The following is a 14,946-nucleotide window of genomic DNA, read 5'->3' as shown; positions in this document are numbered from 1 at the left end:
CATTCCATGCCAAGCTTATAGGAAAAGTAACAAGTGAAGTGGTTTACATTACCTTCGTCGCTGTTTGAACTATAAAATTGGGTATCAGCATTCCAACCTCATCAAAATGCATTTGATATTCAGCACTACAAGTGACACGTTCATGAATTGGCTGTATGGTGAACATAATCACTTTCAGAGAAAGTAATTCCGACTGGTGCCATTTGCTCCTCAGGGTGTTTTACATATGTCATAATGAAAAGAAGCTAAGTAATGTAAGAATAATAAATCATAAGGGACAAGTAGTATAAAGCAACAGATTTATGTAGTCCTTTCTGTAGCGGAACAAAATTTCTAATACAAGAAAAAATTTTGGTACTAATTATTTCTGAAATCTGATCGTTGGTAAATAGCAGAATTTAAGACATCGCGTCTTTGGTAGGTAGTCTAATATCTAATAGTCTGAGCCTGTTCGTTAAATAAAGTTGAAATCTAATTGTAATAAATGAACCAAAAATAGTATTTTGCAGCGATGACCTCTGTTTGTCTTATAATACAAATAGATTGAGAGAACTTGACCAGTTCAACTAATCATGACAGATAGTTTATTACATACACTGAAATAATTATGAACTAATACATAAATACGTATATTTATACGACAAAAATGTGTACATTTGTACATATGGAAAAATCTCAACTATTTTTATATGCGCGAAACGAACAATTATTTTACAAAAATTAACTTTATTACAAAGAATTCATTGTTAAGTTATACCGATATTAAATCACATATCGATTATCTTAAGTCTATAATAACTGAGCCGTGTACCTCAACCGCTAAATTACTCCAGAGAATTAATGCTCTATACAAGAGTTATCCCTATATGATATATACTTATAATACAAGGAATAATTTTATAGCTAAATTACAGCTACTTTCATCCAACTATCAAGATTAAGCTAGACCCAATAAAAAAATTTAGATTGGAATCGTTGGCAAACGTCCCAGCACCGTGATGTCTAGATTCGTGAATTCGCGTACGTCGATCGAATATTATTTCTATACTTTTAAGAGACGTGCGTTAGTGATATTCTACTGTACAATTAGAGGTCATTACCAGTTGCTGACCTGCTTGAGTATGCAGCGGATTTCTTAATAAACAATGAGTTATTCTGATCATCACACTGTTCAACAAAAACTTCTCAACATATTCATTTTTGAATCGATATATATCGATTAATCTATATAATCTAGTTTAGCTTTTTATAATTATTAATATGGTTTTCTGTACTTAAATAAAATATATCATATTTAAAAAGATAAAATAATAAAATAAAACCAGATGACTATTTGTTGAAAGTACAAACAAATTTCTTTTATAACGTAATTCAAGGTCGGGTAATATGAGCTTTAGTTAGCTATTAAGCTTACTATAGTTATGCAAAATGGTATTTTTAAATAGACATATATATCAGTGAATTTTGCAAAATATTTTATCAGCATTTAGGAAAATCAATTTTCAGAGATGTGAAGGAATAACATCAATTTAATCGTGCGTATGCACGATGCAGTATATCTCAAAGTGTATTTATGACATAACCTTAGTGATTGCAGCGTTCATATGAGTCACAAATCATTCACAAAAATGACAGCCACTTGAAGAACTTTCAAGACTTTCATGCCAAGCTTATTAAGGAATGTGAGAAATTAAATTTTTTCCCGCTGCCTCCATTATTAAACTACATATCAGTATGCCAAACCTACCAAAATACAGATGGCATTTAGATCTATAAGTGACACTTACGAAGAGATTGTACAAAGCAACAAATTAATGTATTCTTTTCTATTTTAAAACAATACATTATATATATATTGCTTCAACTCAGTAGGCGAAAGAATTTAAACTAAGAAAATATACTATGAATGCTTTCTACATTCAAGAAAAGAAAGAATCATATAAAAATTAGTAAAAACGTTTAGTTTTTTGAGTTATGTTTAGATATGTAGTCAAAATTTTAATGCAAAGTTGAAATAAAAATTAAATTTCTCTACATCCATACTAATTTTCTCTTAAATTGGCTATTCACGATATTAAATTAATATGAACTCAGATTAATTATCTAAAACGTATTTAATAATCTTCCCTTGCATTAAGAAATTTGGTAAAAATAGTTTTTCTGCACTTTCTCAGTTATTAATTAGGTTACAGACTTCGTTGGAATTTTATACACTTATTACATGAGGCCATAACAAATAAGCATGCACCGACTACGCTTAAAGGAACATAGCTTTTCTCATACTTAAATTCTTACTTCAATGGCATTCAAAACTAGATATCTAATCAACTTATTCAGATAGAAGTTGCGTTGAAGTTTAAAACACTCATCACGACAAGCCATATCAAATGAGCTCAAAACGACTTCGCCCACTCAATTCCGATAAAAGTTTTGAAGGAAAATAGCTTTTCCCGCACTCTAATATATACTTAAACCGATATCTCAGCAACAAATTAAGATACAGACTGCGTTCATATCATAAAACGCTGAGAAAAGTATATAAAATTAAATGAGCTTTCCATAGCATCTCTAAATTTTCTCTCAAACTCATCTACGTACGCTTATTTAATTACCGCATTAACCAACAACAAAGCAAATATATCTATTCTCTGATTTGTTTAACGCACTGAATAACAGAACAAGAACATCTCTATAAATACATTTATTAGTGATCTTGCCGTTGTCGAATGAAGTTGTCTGTTGAAATTGCTGACTGATTTTTCTTATTTTTCCAATTTTGTAATAATCTATTTTTTTTCTATAAAGAACTTTAAAATGGCTCTTGGTAGAAAAACGGTAAAAGATACTAAATTTTTTAAGAGACGACAAATAACGAGTAAAGTAACATGTAAACAAATAAATATTGCAAGTACTTCTGTGACAAATTCCAATCGTGGAATTCAAGAAAAATTATCCTCAACAAAGATTAATAATCTGTTATGGTTATATGTAAATTGACGCCAACCGTAGTGGAAGAAGTTCAAATTGCGAAAACGAAATTGAGGCTCAAGTTCTGACACTATTGCTATTGATGTTCTTAAATAAAGACACACTTCAATGACGAAGGAAATATTTACATTTTTTCAACTTTTAAGGAGAGCTAACCCTTTCTATTGTATGTATGAAAGGTGATAAAAACTGTCTTTCCCGAGTACTGTCGTTCTGTAAATACAAAAACCATTCTTATTTCATTAAAGCCTGACAACAAATCATGTTAAACTGAATTGGGTTCAAATTTGATTATGATTATTTGAAATACTGGCCTGTGTGATATTTCGGTCAACTTGGTTGCGGAGTATGAAAATTACATGTTGAAAAATGGAACCTGCGCGTACCTAAGCGTAAGACTACTTTGACTGGCTGTCGTGAGACAAAGATGAAAAAAAAAGTTTGATGAAGGTACTGCGTTCAAGAACCAGCCGATGTCCTTTATCAAACGTCATTCCAGTTATAAATCCTTTTAGTGTAGGTAGTCTGCAAGAAGTTTGTACCTATTGCTCCGTACTATATTTTTAAGGTAGAAGAAAATACTGTAGAACGTTACATACCTTGCTGCTATTATGGCGAAATCAAACTTTCATCTTTAACTGTACTCAAAAAAGTGGAAAAGTTCTTTACGATTCCGATGAAAAATCACAGAACTTCCTAAGTAATATTCGTCAGTACAAGAATGCAATGTCATTTGTTTCATTTGGTTAAAAAGCCGACTTGCTGCCTAATTATGCTCCGGTTGTTTCCTTCTATTCAATATTTAATAGGATTTGATATAATATTAAATTCGGTGGTATTCTAACGGACAGAGAGAATATAGCATCCATTAAGTTACATAAGAGCAAGTAGTAATTTTAAAAAGTAAAAGAGATTAATACTGAAGAAAAAGGAGATAAATTAGGAATGAAAATAAACAGTGAAAAAATTAAACTCATGACAATTTGAAAACAGATAAATATAGAGCCAAAGAATAAATAGTTGGAATAAATATAGAGTTTTAAATGTTTAGAGAGTATTATTATAACTAATGGATCATTGAAAAAAGAAAATAAAGAGTAGAATAATGTAAAGAATTTTAGCATTCTGGAAAGTAAGGAATCTGATAACAAACAGAAATATCTATACGTAATTGAGAAAATGACTTTTTACAAAGTATTTTAAATGAATACAACATTATATGCCTCTGAGACGTGGATTTCAAGAAAGAAAGAAAATAAATAATTAGAAAGTTTGAGATGTTAGTGTGATGGAAGAAATAAAATAACTAATCTAGTGGTATTTAATAAAACAAGCAAAGGAAAAATCTACTACATGAAATAATGAAAATATAATCCATTTGGATAAGATATTTCGTAAAGGAGAATATTTACAAAAAAAAAACAACAGATATAAAGATAGCTAGGTAAAGAAATATAGCTAAATGAAAGTAGCTAATAGCTAATTGAAAAAAGTCTGATGTGGATACCAGATGACCTTCTTGTACGCCTATTAAATTACATATACACATTCTTTTAAAATGAAAAGTACATAAAATTTTATTTCATTAATAACTTCTGATATTTTTTAATAATTTTTTTTAATTGATTATTATTTATCGTAAAAACGTTTTTACTGTTGGAGGTTATTAATTATTAATAAATCAGTATATTTAAATTTGAAAAAAGTTAAAAAAAGGAGATGAAGTCGGATTTGAACCGATGTGCCTTCCCCTTGTAAGATCCAAATATTTCATTAATTAAAATTTCATTTGGCTATAACTCTGGAACCAATGAAAATAAGTACCAGTTATGATATATCGTTGAAAAGCTCTCAATGAGGGCTTATTACAGCAGTTTAAAAAGTCCAAAACCCAATTTCTTTTTAATTTTGGACTTTATTGGAAACTTTTGGTTCATTCGATTGCAATCAAAAGGAGAGGTGCACAACTAGATGTTACAACAGTTCTAAATCCAAAATTTCAACATCCTACGGCTAATCGTTTTTGAGTTATGAGAGATACATACGCACATCCGTACAGACGTTACACCGAAACTAATCAAAATGGATTCAGGGATGTTCAAAATCGATATTTCCGTTGTAATCTAAAAACCAAAATTTTTCGCGATCACAATACTTCCTTTACTTTGTACAAGAAAGTAAAAAGAATGCTAACCGATTTGTTGGAAAAGGAAATTACAAGACTATCAAGAGAGAAACTCAGGAGAGGGAAATATTCTACTTATTCATCACTGATTATAACAAACCGAAATTTATAACTTTAACGATTTCTCAGAAAAACAAACTGAAACATCAACAAGTTACATATCAAACGTTCCTCAGGAAGAAATAGATTTTATGTTTGATCAATAAAGTTATTATTCGTTAGTGACAAATTTATGTTTTAAGGAAATAGAAAGCAAATATTTTGTTCATATATATTTGAAAAAAGGCCTGAGAAAAAATCAGAATTATTGGTATTCTTACATATCAATTTCCAACTCTGGCCACTTACAAAAAACACTCAACGATTCATAAAAATTTACATGTTTATGCTTCCCAAATTACCAGTAGGCAAATGATCAAACAGGTCCAACTGACAACTTCCCCACATCTTAAAACCTGTTTAAATTTGGTTAAAATCTGTTCGTAATATATTTTTTATCATTTGCTTAAAATACAATTATAGTTTACAAAAAAAAATTATTTTATGTCTACAAAGATAAAACATTAACTGATCGATTAAAATAACTTACTATTCGTTAAAGTTTAGAAAACACATTTAACGTGCAGAGTAGTTAATGGATTGCTGGACCGGCAACTGGCTTATTGCTATCTACATATAAACACCTGTTGCGGTATACTTTCTTCTCCATTATACTATTAGCAATGCGAACAGTAAAGCTACTACTTATCTATGTGTTTACGCTTTCTAAACTTTGAAGAATAACTCATTATTTAAGTAATTTATTTGCATTATTTTTCCATCTACAAGTAACTTACTTTATAAATCAACTGAAGTTAGAAAATACAATAATGCCACAACTACAAAATATCATTTTTCATTAATTAAAAGTATAGAATAAACGTAACGAATCAGCTAATAAGTACATTTAACAGTAGTCTGTTTTAACTACACACTCTCTATATATAAGCTAAATTAATAAAGAGTGTTGAAAAAGTTTCTTAACGGCTTCGTATTATAAAAATGAGTATGATAATAAAAACTAATCAGTTTGTGTTCAGTCACAAATATATAATTTTACTCAGAGATTTAAATTTCTCTTCAGCAACTTATATTCAAAATTAATTTTTAAAAAGCGCAAGTTGGTAACGCAGTTTAATAAAATAAAAATTTAATTTAATCTGTGATTACGAAAATTCATCCAAGTAAATTAATCAACGGAAAACGTGCTGCATGAATTTTAGGGGATTCACTTTAAGATTTCGTTCAGTTACGTATTTGTGATAGTTTCTGTTATAAAAAAAAACTCAAAAATTACGAAAACTATTCGATACATTACTCAACAACTTATTAATATTGTAAACAATTACAGATAATTTTTGGTTTTTGGTTAATTATAAGATTAAATTATATATTGCTGTAAATGAAATGATGTAATTTATTTCACGCGGTGTAAAAAGATATTTAATTTAAAGTTTTAAAAATTTGTGTTAATGTCTTCTTATCTAAATCTTACAAAAAATAAATGTGGAAAGTTCATTTTTCTATAATACGTGTTCAAAATTCCTCTTATGCAGCTAAACAGTGGATTATTGGAGTGATGCCGGTTTATAGTTTGGATTATATTGTCTGGTGCACGAGCACTTCGTCAATTACATGACTTCGGTCATTAGTAGTTTAGCTTTTCTGAGATTCTGATTCAAATATTTTGAAAAGATTCAATGGAGATAGATCTGAAAACTTGGCAGGTACCTTCAAAGTCGAATATTCTACGTCATCGACGAACCGAAAATATATGTATTTAAAATTTGTGAAGCATAGTGAGTTTTTAATTTGGAAGGGCAAAACCTTTTTCGCGTTATTATCGTATGGAACAAAAAAAAATACACTGAAATTAAATATTAAAAACGAAAAATATACAGTCAATATCACAGCTAAATTTATTACTATAAATTCACTTAAAATTAAAAAAAGCAAACAAAATATAAAATTTAGATAAACTCAAATAAAATGTAATGTAGTTCGAAAGGACTATATTACGGTAAATCCAAAAGGGCCGCTTTTCGGATAACAAAATATTAAGGAACATTTATAAAATCTGTTTCAGCACCATAACAAAATATACACACGAGTAAAAAAAATTGAATCAAACTTATTGTTAGTTTCAGATGTTAAAACAACATTAAATTTTATGAAGTATGTTGAAGTATGTACTTCTTAGAAATAATAACACCAAGTCTAAAATGTCCTTGCCATCGCCCAGGATACGACGAATGTTTCTTGGTAATTTAAATTTACGACGCAAGGCTGCATAACATATGCAATCCACAAGGGTATGGCACACAGTCAAGCAGTAGCTACATCGTACACAAAGGGGTGTGTTTTCTGATGATATCAGATACCCGTGGGTAGCTCTGGTATGTCCTAACCGCAACTGGCAGAGGACCACTTACTCTCGGCGAATTTTTCTACATGAAGAGTCCCATGGCAGCACGGTATCCTTAACGTATCGGAGTTTATTACCTATGATAGCAGTCCAGTCACCTTGCCACTTTTGCTTGAAGAATGTGTTTTATAAAGTTAATAAAGTCGGCAGTAGTATTATGAATGTAAAAAGACGGTTATTACATGCATCTTTAGCACGTTCTTTACCCGGAATTCCTACGTGGCTAGGGATCCGACAGAAACTCACTTGTATATTGCGAAGGATGAACCCAGGGATTGCATTATTTCGCTGAAGATATGATTCTAGAAAACAAATCTAAAGCTTGGAGTGTACAATATGAGTCGCTATAAATAAGGACATGACTATACTTTGGTTTAATGAAATTCAAAGCTTTATTGATGGCGTACAGTTTGGCAATGAAGACGTTTGTGATATTAGACAGACCGAAAATACATGTTCTGTCATTAATGACAAATATATATCCAACGGTGTAATTTTGTTTCGAGCCATCTGTGTATACTATTGCGTTTGGTCTTGTCTTGGAGAGAAATTGGTAAAATATTTGCTGAAAGACAATAGGTGTTGTTTATTTTTTTATTATTTATAATAATGTCAAAATTAAGTTTTATGGGATCGAGGTTCCACGGAGGATGTGATCAGGGATATGTTTAGAAAATAGAAGGTGTATAAAAATGTAAAAGATCTTACTTAAGATTGATTTAAAAGATTGGTCTTCATACCGTTGTAAATAAAGGTTCGTAGGATTGCTTTAGAAACCGGGTGCTGATTCGGTTGTCCTTTAAAACGGGAAGAATAAGATTCTAGCAGCTGGTCACGTCTATTCCAAAGTGATGATTCACAGCAATCAACAAGTATTGCTTGCCTTGCGACTGAGCTTGATCTAAAGGCATCTGTAAGAAGACGAAGGAAAGCGTAATGCACAGCATCCACATCTTAACCACGGTATGGCACTGAAGAGTAGGCGATGCAGGCATAATCTAAACGGGTCCAGACTAAAGAATAATAAAAACGCAATAAAATGATCGATCGGCTCCCCACTTGGTGTTACTAAGGACTTGCAGCATATCTAGAATTTTGAAGAATTTCGTTTTTAATTGTTTTACGTGTATGACCCAAGTACGACGGCTATAAAAAAAAACAAACAAAAAAGTGTAATGAGTTGGCGCTCCATCTTGTGAAATAGTAATTAATTGCCAACATTTTCCGGGTGGTATTGACACACGTCACGATGAACAAAGCCAGTAAAATTTCTATCTAAATTAAATGGTCCTACAATATGATGACCGAAAATCCCTGGTAAAACTTTAATTTTTGAGGATAGTGTATTATATACTCACTAATTATAAAAAGGAAATCTCTTATATAAAAGAGAATGTCCTGACTGATTCACTGACTCATAAACAACGTACAACCAAAGCTATTATAGGTAGAGACTTGAAATTTTCAGGGTACCTTCGTATCTTTAAGTAGGCGTGCACTAAGAAAGGATTTTGCGAAATTTTGGTTTTAAGGGGTTCAAATAGATAAAATTAAATTTCGAGTTAACAAGAAATGCTTCCAATATGTGTGTCCGCTATAGACAAAAAACTACTTCTTCCCGCGGTTGGGGAAGAAGGGAGAAAGGGACAAATCGAAAAAGGCAAAAGGAAAGAAGGAAAAAAGGGAAGTAGGGGAAAATGAAAAAAAGAAAAAGGAGAAAAGGAAAAACGGGAAAAGAAAATGGAAAGGGAAAATAGAAAAGAGGAAAGAGGAAGGTGAAAAGGAAATGGGGGAAGAGGGAGGTGAAAAGGAAGTAAGGGAAACGGGAGAAAACTGGAAGGGAGAGCGGAGCGAGCCATGACCCTCTGATCGTGACGGGAAGCGCAAGTAACCATAGAGCACGGGTGAAACCGCGATGGGGATGCTAGATTTGGGATGGTAACAATTTTTTTGTTTATCTTTATTGGACTTTTATATTGATCTATTTTAATTCATTCATAAAATGGAGGGGTCTAACAAATATTGTTCAATTTTCTTATCTTCCTTTTTTTTGTTTCCCTTTATTTAAGTTTTGGGCAACAATTCATTGTTTATTGTATATTCCTTCAGTATTTTTCATAAAAATGTTTATTTATTGTTTTAACAGGATTTAATGAAAATCTAAATATGATATTGTTGATTAAATATTTTTTATTTATAAAAAAATAAGTTTGCTATTAAAAAAGTATTCCGAGTGAAGCTACATCTATATTGTGGGCGAAGTCCCTACGGGGTACGCTAGTGTATATATATATATATAATTTTCTGAAAGGATTAACCTATAATTCTTAATAACAAATAAAAAGAAATATATGATATTAATAGGTTAAATTAGCTACCGTAATTTTGTAAATGAATTTCGCGTTCCTAACTTTCAAAAATTTAACACAGCCAGTACAATATTATATTCTAAGAATATTTATGTGAAATGCCTCAATCAGATATTTACAGGCGTAGTGACATCCGACTTGAGAATGTAATGGCCACTCTCGTGAATTATAAGTATCCCATACTAGGCTTATTATTATGGAAAATGAGTTATGAACCGGGTTTCCCAGTGTATCTTCACCTAATATTTGGTAACTGATCAGCATTCCAAGCCTATCCAAAATGAAAATGACACGCATTCCTACAAGCCAGACCTTTTCTGAACATCATTACGATCATAAAAAAACAAGTTGGACCGTTTTTAGAGCAACTTTATACCACTTGTAACTCAAGTACTTTTCTTGTTATTCAAGAAAGACAGGATAAGATAGTATAAAGTAACTGATTCGTTTACCCCATTCTGTGGAAATCAAAACAATAGATACTCAGTCCTAATATATAAATGTATATTATTTTCAAATAAGGAAAAACATTTTAAAATCTATAATTTAGAAATAAGAAAATTTCTTTTGAGAAGATTTTCCCATTCCTTTTTAAACTTTACAAAAACCACGTTGGAAAATAGCGGCAATACATAAAAAAAATTCAGTTTTTTTTTGGTTATTATCTATTTTTTTTACAGGACAAAAGATTTAGGGGTTTTATACTTGAACAGCGTTTTTCAGAATCGTTATTTTTTCAATTCGCCTAAATTTATTCACAGTCCCGATACTCAAACCTTTGAACAGCACCGTCAGAGCTGTACTACTGTGTACTAATGAGCAGTAGTCAGCTCATTAGTACACAGTAGTACATTGGGGTACATTTTTGCCTTCAGCAATATCACAATCGGCTAACTAGGAACTATGCTATGCGGAATGATTACATAGACTAAAGTCATTTTTTCACAAGTATTTTATTTCAAATTAGAAACTAGTTTATGAAATTTGAAATAATTTCATTATGTAATATAATAAATTACTGAGTTACGAATAAATTAATTTTAAAAAAATTAAAAGATAATTAATTAGACAGATATAATAAATAATGGTAATAAATATAAAATCTATATATTTATAAAAATAAATCTTAATTAATTATTTATAAAAATAAATAAGATTGTCATCCGACAATGTTATTAACAGATATTATTACTTTCCATTAATAATAATTTTTTATCTTTTTATCAATAAAATATATATTTTAAAACCATTACACTGGCTGTTATAGAAAATTAAAAGAAAATAATTTTAAGTGTACAACGACATACGGGCGCTAACGTATAAAAATGTGCACAAATACACTAACACATACATACATATTTAAATTTTTACAAAAGTAACTAAGTACTATGTATGTTTGAAAAGTATAAAGATTCTAGAATTCTGAGGTCAAATTTTTTTTCTTCGTTAAGTATTGATTTGAAGTAAAAATAATATTACAAAAATTTCTAAACATTTGAAAATTTCTTTATACTTTTTAGTGATACTTTAATTAAATTATTATCATACACTGCATGAGTTTAATTAGTAGGTTAATATAGATTTCAAAAGATAACATCATATATTGAAATTCCTAATATATTTATAAATACCAAACAAATTTTCAGTCAAACATTTACTATACAAAGTAACGAAATAGTAAAGTTTTTTATTATTGAAATACAATTATTTTCAAAGGTAATGGTGGAATATTGTATTGTCACCCGACCTTAGTAACTGTACAAGATTTCATCAACAGGCAATATCAGAAAGTATGTTAAATTATTACACATGCACCCTTGATTTACCCTTGTACGGAGGGGATATTTGCAAAAGTAATGTTGGAATATTGTATTATCAACCAACCTTAGTAACTGTGCCAAATTTCATCAATCGGCAATGTCGGGAAGTATGTTAAATTAAGGATGCAAGATTTGAAGACAAACATGAAAAAAAACCATTTTGAGTTAAAAAAAAAAAAAACAATTACAACTTTTAGTAAAATAATTTTGAGCCGAGTTTGAAAATCAAAAATTTTAAATCAATTTTAACAAATGTAGCCTAACGGTTAAAAATAAATTACTTAAATCATATGATAAATTTTGAGCTATTTGTGTTTACTTAGTAAATAAAATTAAGACAATTTTATAAAATCTATATGAAAGCGTTTAAGAAAAGTGATAAACTGAGTCACCGTGGATGGAACCAACAAACCAATGATTTGAACTTTTAATCTTAAAGATAAGGTAAAAAAATCACAGTGTTCTCTCCCACATTGTCTTCAATGGCTCAATCAGTAGAATTATAAGCTCCTAAAATAAAAGATTTTTCATCTCGAGGTGGGGACATCGTTGTAACAATGTTACGCAGTTCGGTGGACTTCGACACTGACGGATTTTATGTCGGGAATACTGCAAATGAAATATCGGGAAGCGAGGTGGTGAGGGACAGCTCCATACGGAGCTGCCGTTCGCCCGTGCTTACATGGGTGGGCGGTGGTAATGAAGTGCGAGGACTCTCGAGCCCCTGAGCTAAACGACAGAGTCCCGGCAAGGCCGTCCCTTCGAGAGTGTCCCCGTTAGAGACGAAGCACAAAGGACCGAGTCTCAGTTGCCGGGTGATGGAGGCCGGCAACGGCATAGCCGGGACTGGCTTTTCCCTCATCTGGCGGCTAGAGGCGAAGGCACCTCCCAGAACCGTGTTCATGCTTAATTGGGGGTCTGGTTCCGAGAGGCAGGGTTAAAATAAAAAATAAAAAAATAAAAGATTTGATACATGCAACGATGTTGACTTATAATAATATTTTTGAAATGTTATTTCGAGAATTTTGATTGCTAAACGACAAATTATAGATAAGAAAGTTTAGGAAGCATTTAATGAGAAAGATACATATTTCGAGAACCAATTTTAGAGTAATTATATAAGAAAAAACGTTTTGTAACATACGTCCGTAGAAACCTAGTCTACAAGACACAGTTACTGAAATATTTCATCCTGATATTTTGCACTAAGATAAAGAATGCTAACCTAAAATTCTTGGGGCAGATTATCTGGAAAAATAGTTTTGGTAGATTTATATGATATTTGATTTGAACATTAAAATTTGGTCCTAGAACTAACTAACAGTAGCAATACATGACCATAATTCATTATCATATCTACTGATATCTTGTACCATCTCCGTTTCCATTTTCTTCTATTTCCAGCTAAACATTCTAGTTATGAGAGCTCCTCTTTCCTTTTAGATCGTCTATAATTTTTATTCTTTCCAGCCTCTTTTTTTTTATTTTTCACTTGCTCTTCTAATACTGTTTTATTCAATTCTCCTCTCACAGGGTATATTTCAACTAGTTAGCTTTCTAATTCTCAATTGTTCTGATTAAGAATATATTTTCGTTAGCTCCCACCATCGTTTTTTCATTTAATCTTCTCCATGCCCGTATTTCGAATGGCTTCATCCTTTCTTTTTCCGTTTTCTTAGTGCCCATGTTTCACATTTATTTGGAAGTATAAATAAGCAAGTTCAACGGTTGTTCCATCGTACTAAATAATTTTTCATTCTGTTAAATGCTTTCTTATAATCACTGATGAACTTGTCTTTATTTCATTGCAAGAATATTCTATTAACACGGTACCGTAGAATCTATAGTGTTTCATTTCTTCAATTCTTCCTTCTTTCGTGCAGGTATTCCTAGGATTATTGTTCCTGTAAATTTTCCTTAATTTTTTATAACATCAACAATATGTCTTAGTGCCTTCTAATTTTAAAGCAATCTGACGAATATCCTGAGTTTCATCTCCTAAAACGTCCATGACGTCTTAATCTTATAGAATTTATTTTCTTTCATTTTACACTGATTATAAACGTTTGTTGATTATTACCTCACTTTTTCCTTACTCCTTTTCCAGGAACATCCTTTGTTCCCGGAAGTTCGTTAAAAATAAGGTTTGAGCATCCTTTATTTTTATTATTGTTTTTTGATTTAGGTATAATTTTTTAATTACTCTTATTTTTCCAATCTACTCTTTGGTTTTTTAATACTTTATTTCTTTATCTATTTTGTCAACATCGATTGTTTTTGCATAAAAAATTGTGTGTAAAACATACATTTTTATACATAATCTCTTTATATTTTTATACATAATTCTCACTAAAAGTTTTTATTAGCCCAATCTATTGTTAATTATTATTATAGCAAATATTTATTTAAAAAAAATCCCTTTCGGCAAGCTGAATGGCGGAGGTAGATTAACCGGTGCTAAGTAGGGGGATAAAAAAGATTTCTACCTTAAAGTTAAGAAAAACTTCAAATTTACTCAATACGATAATGGTCGCATGTAGAAAAAGGGTTCACATGTTTAGCATACAAGTCCCATCTTCTAAAAATTCCAGCAAAATTTAGGTCAACCCTTGCCGTAAGGGATGGTCATATCAAAAGGTGTTGAGACAAACGTTTTAGGTAATGTTTAGAGGACTAACAACCACTTTAAATCGATTCGATACTGTAACTGTTAAGGAGGTATGATTTTTTTCTTCGAAACCCCATTTTTTCCACCCCTTGGGCCAGTGGTTGGTGATATCAGAAAACTTTACTTAGATAAGTTTTAGGCCCTTATCAAAAGAATAGTAGGAACTTTAAACGAATTCGATAGTTTACTAAATATGAAAGTTATAGCGATTTTTTTCCTCGAAAAAGCTCCCCCATTTCCACCCCCATGATCCGATTTTGCCCATTAACGAGCTCGACCGAGATTTTGGGACGAATTATTTTTGAGAAACAATTTGAAAGTGATTGGCGCAAAATTACGGGAGTTATCGTGTCTACCCTAAACTTCTGGAAGTTGGGGTACTTCCCAAGTTTCAGGTTTTCTTCCGGAAGTTGAATCAAGGTACCCATTACAATAGGTAGCTTTCTTATGAG

This window comes from Lycorma delicatula, chromosome 6 (assembly GCF_047948215.1).
Source record: "Lycorma delicatula isolate Av1 chromosome 6, ASM4794821v1, whole genome shotgun sequence".
In the NCBI taxonomy this organism is placed as follows: Eukaryota; Metazoa; Arthropoda; class Insecta; order Hemiptera; family Fulgoridae; genus Lycorma; species Lycorma delicatula.
The sequence above is the reverse complement of the archived record's forward strand: the minus strand, read 5'-3'. Positions refer to the sequence as shown.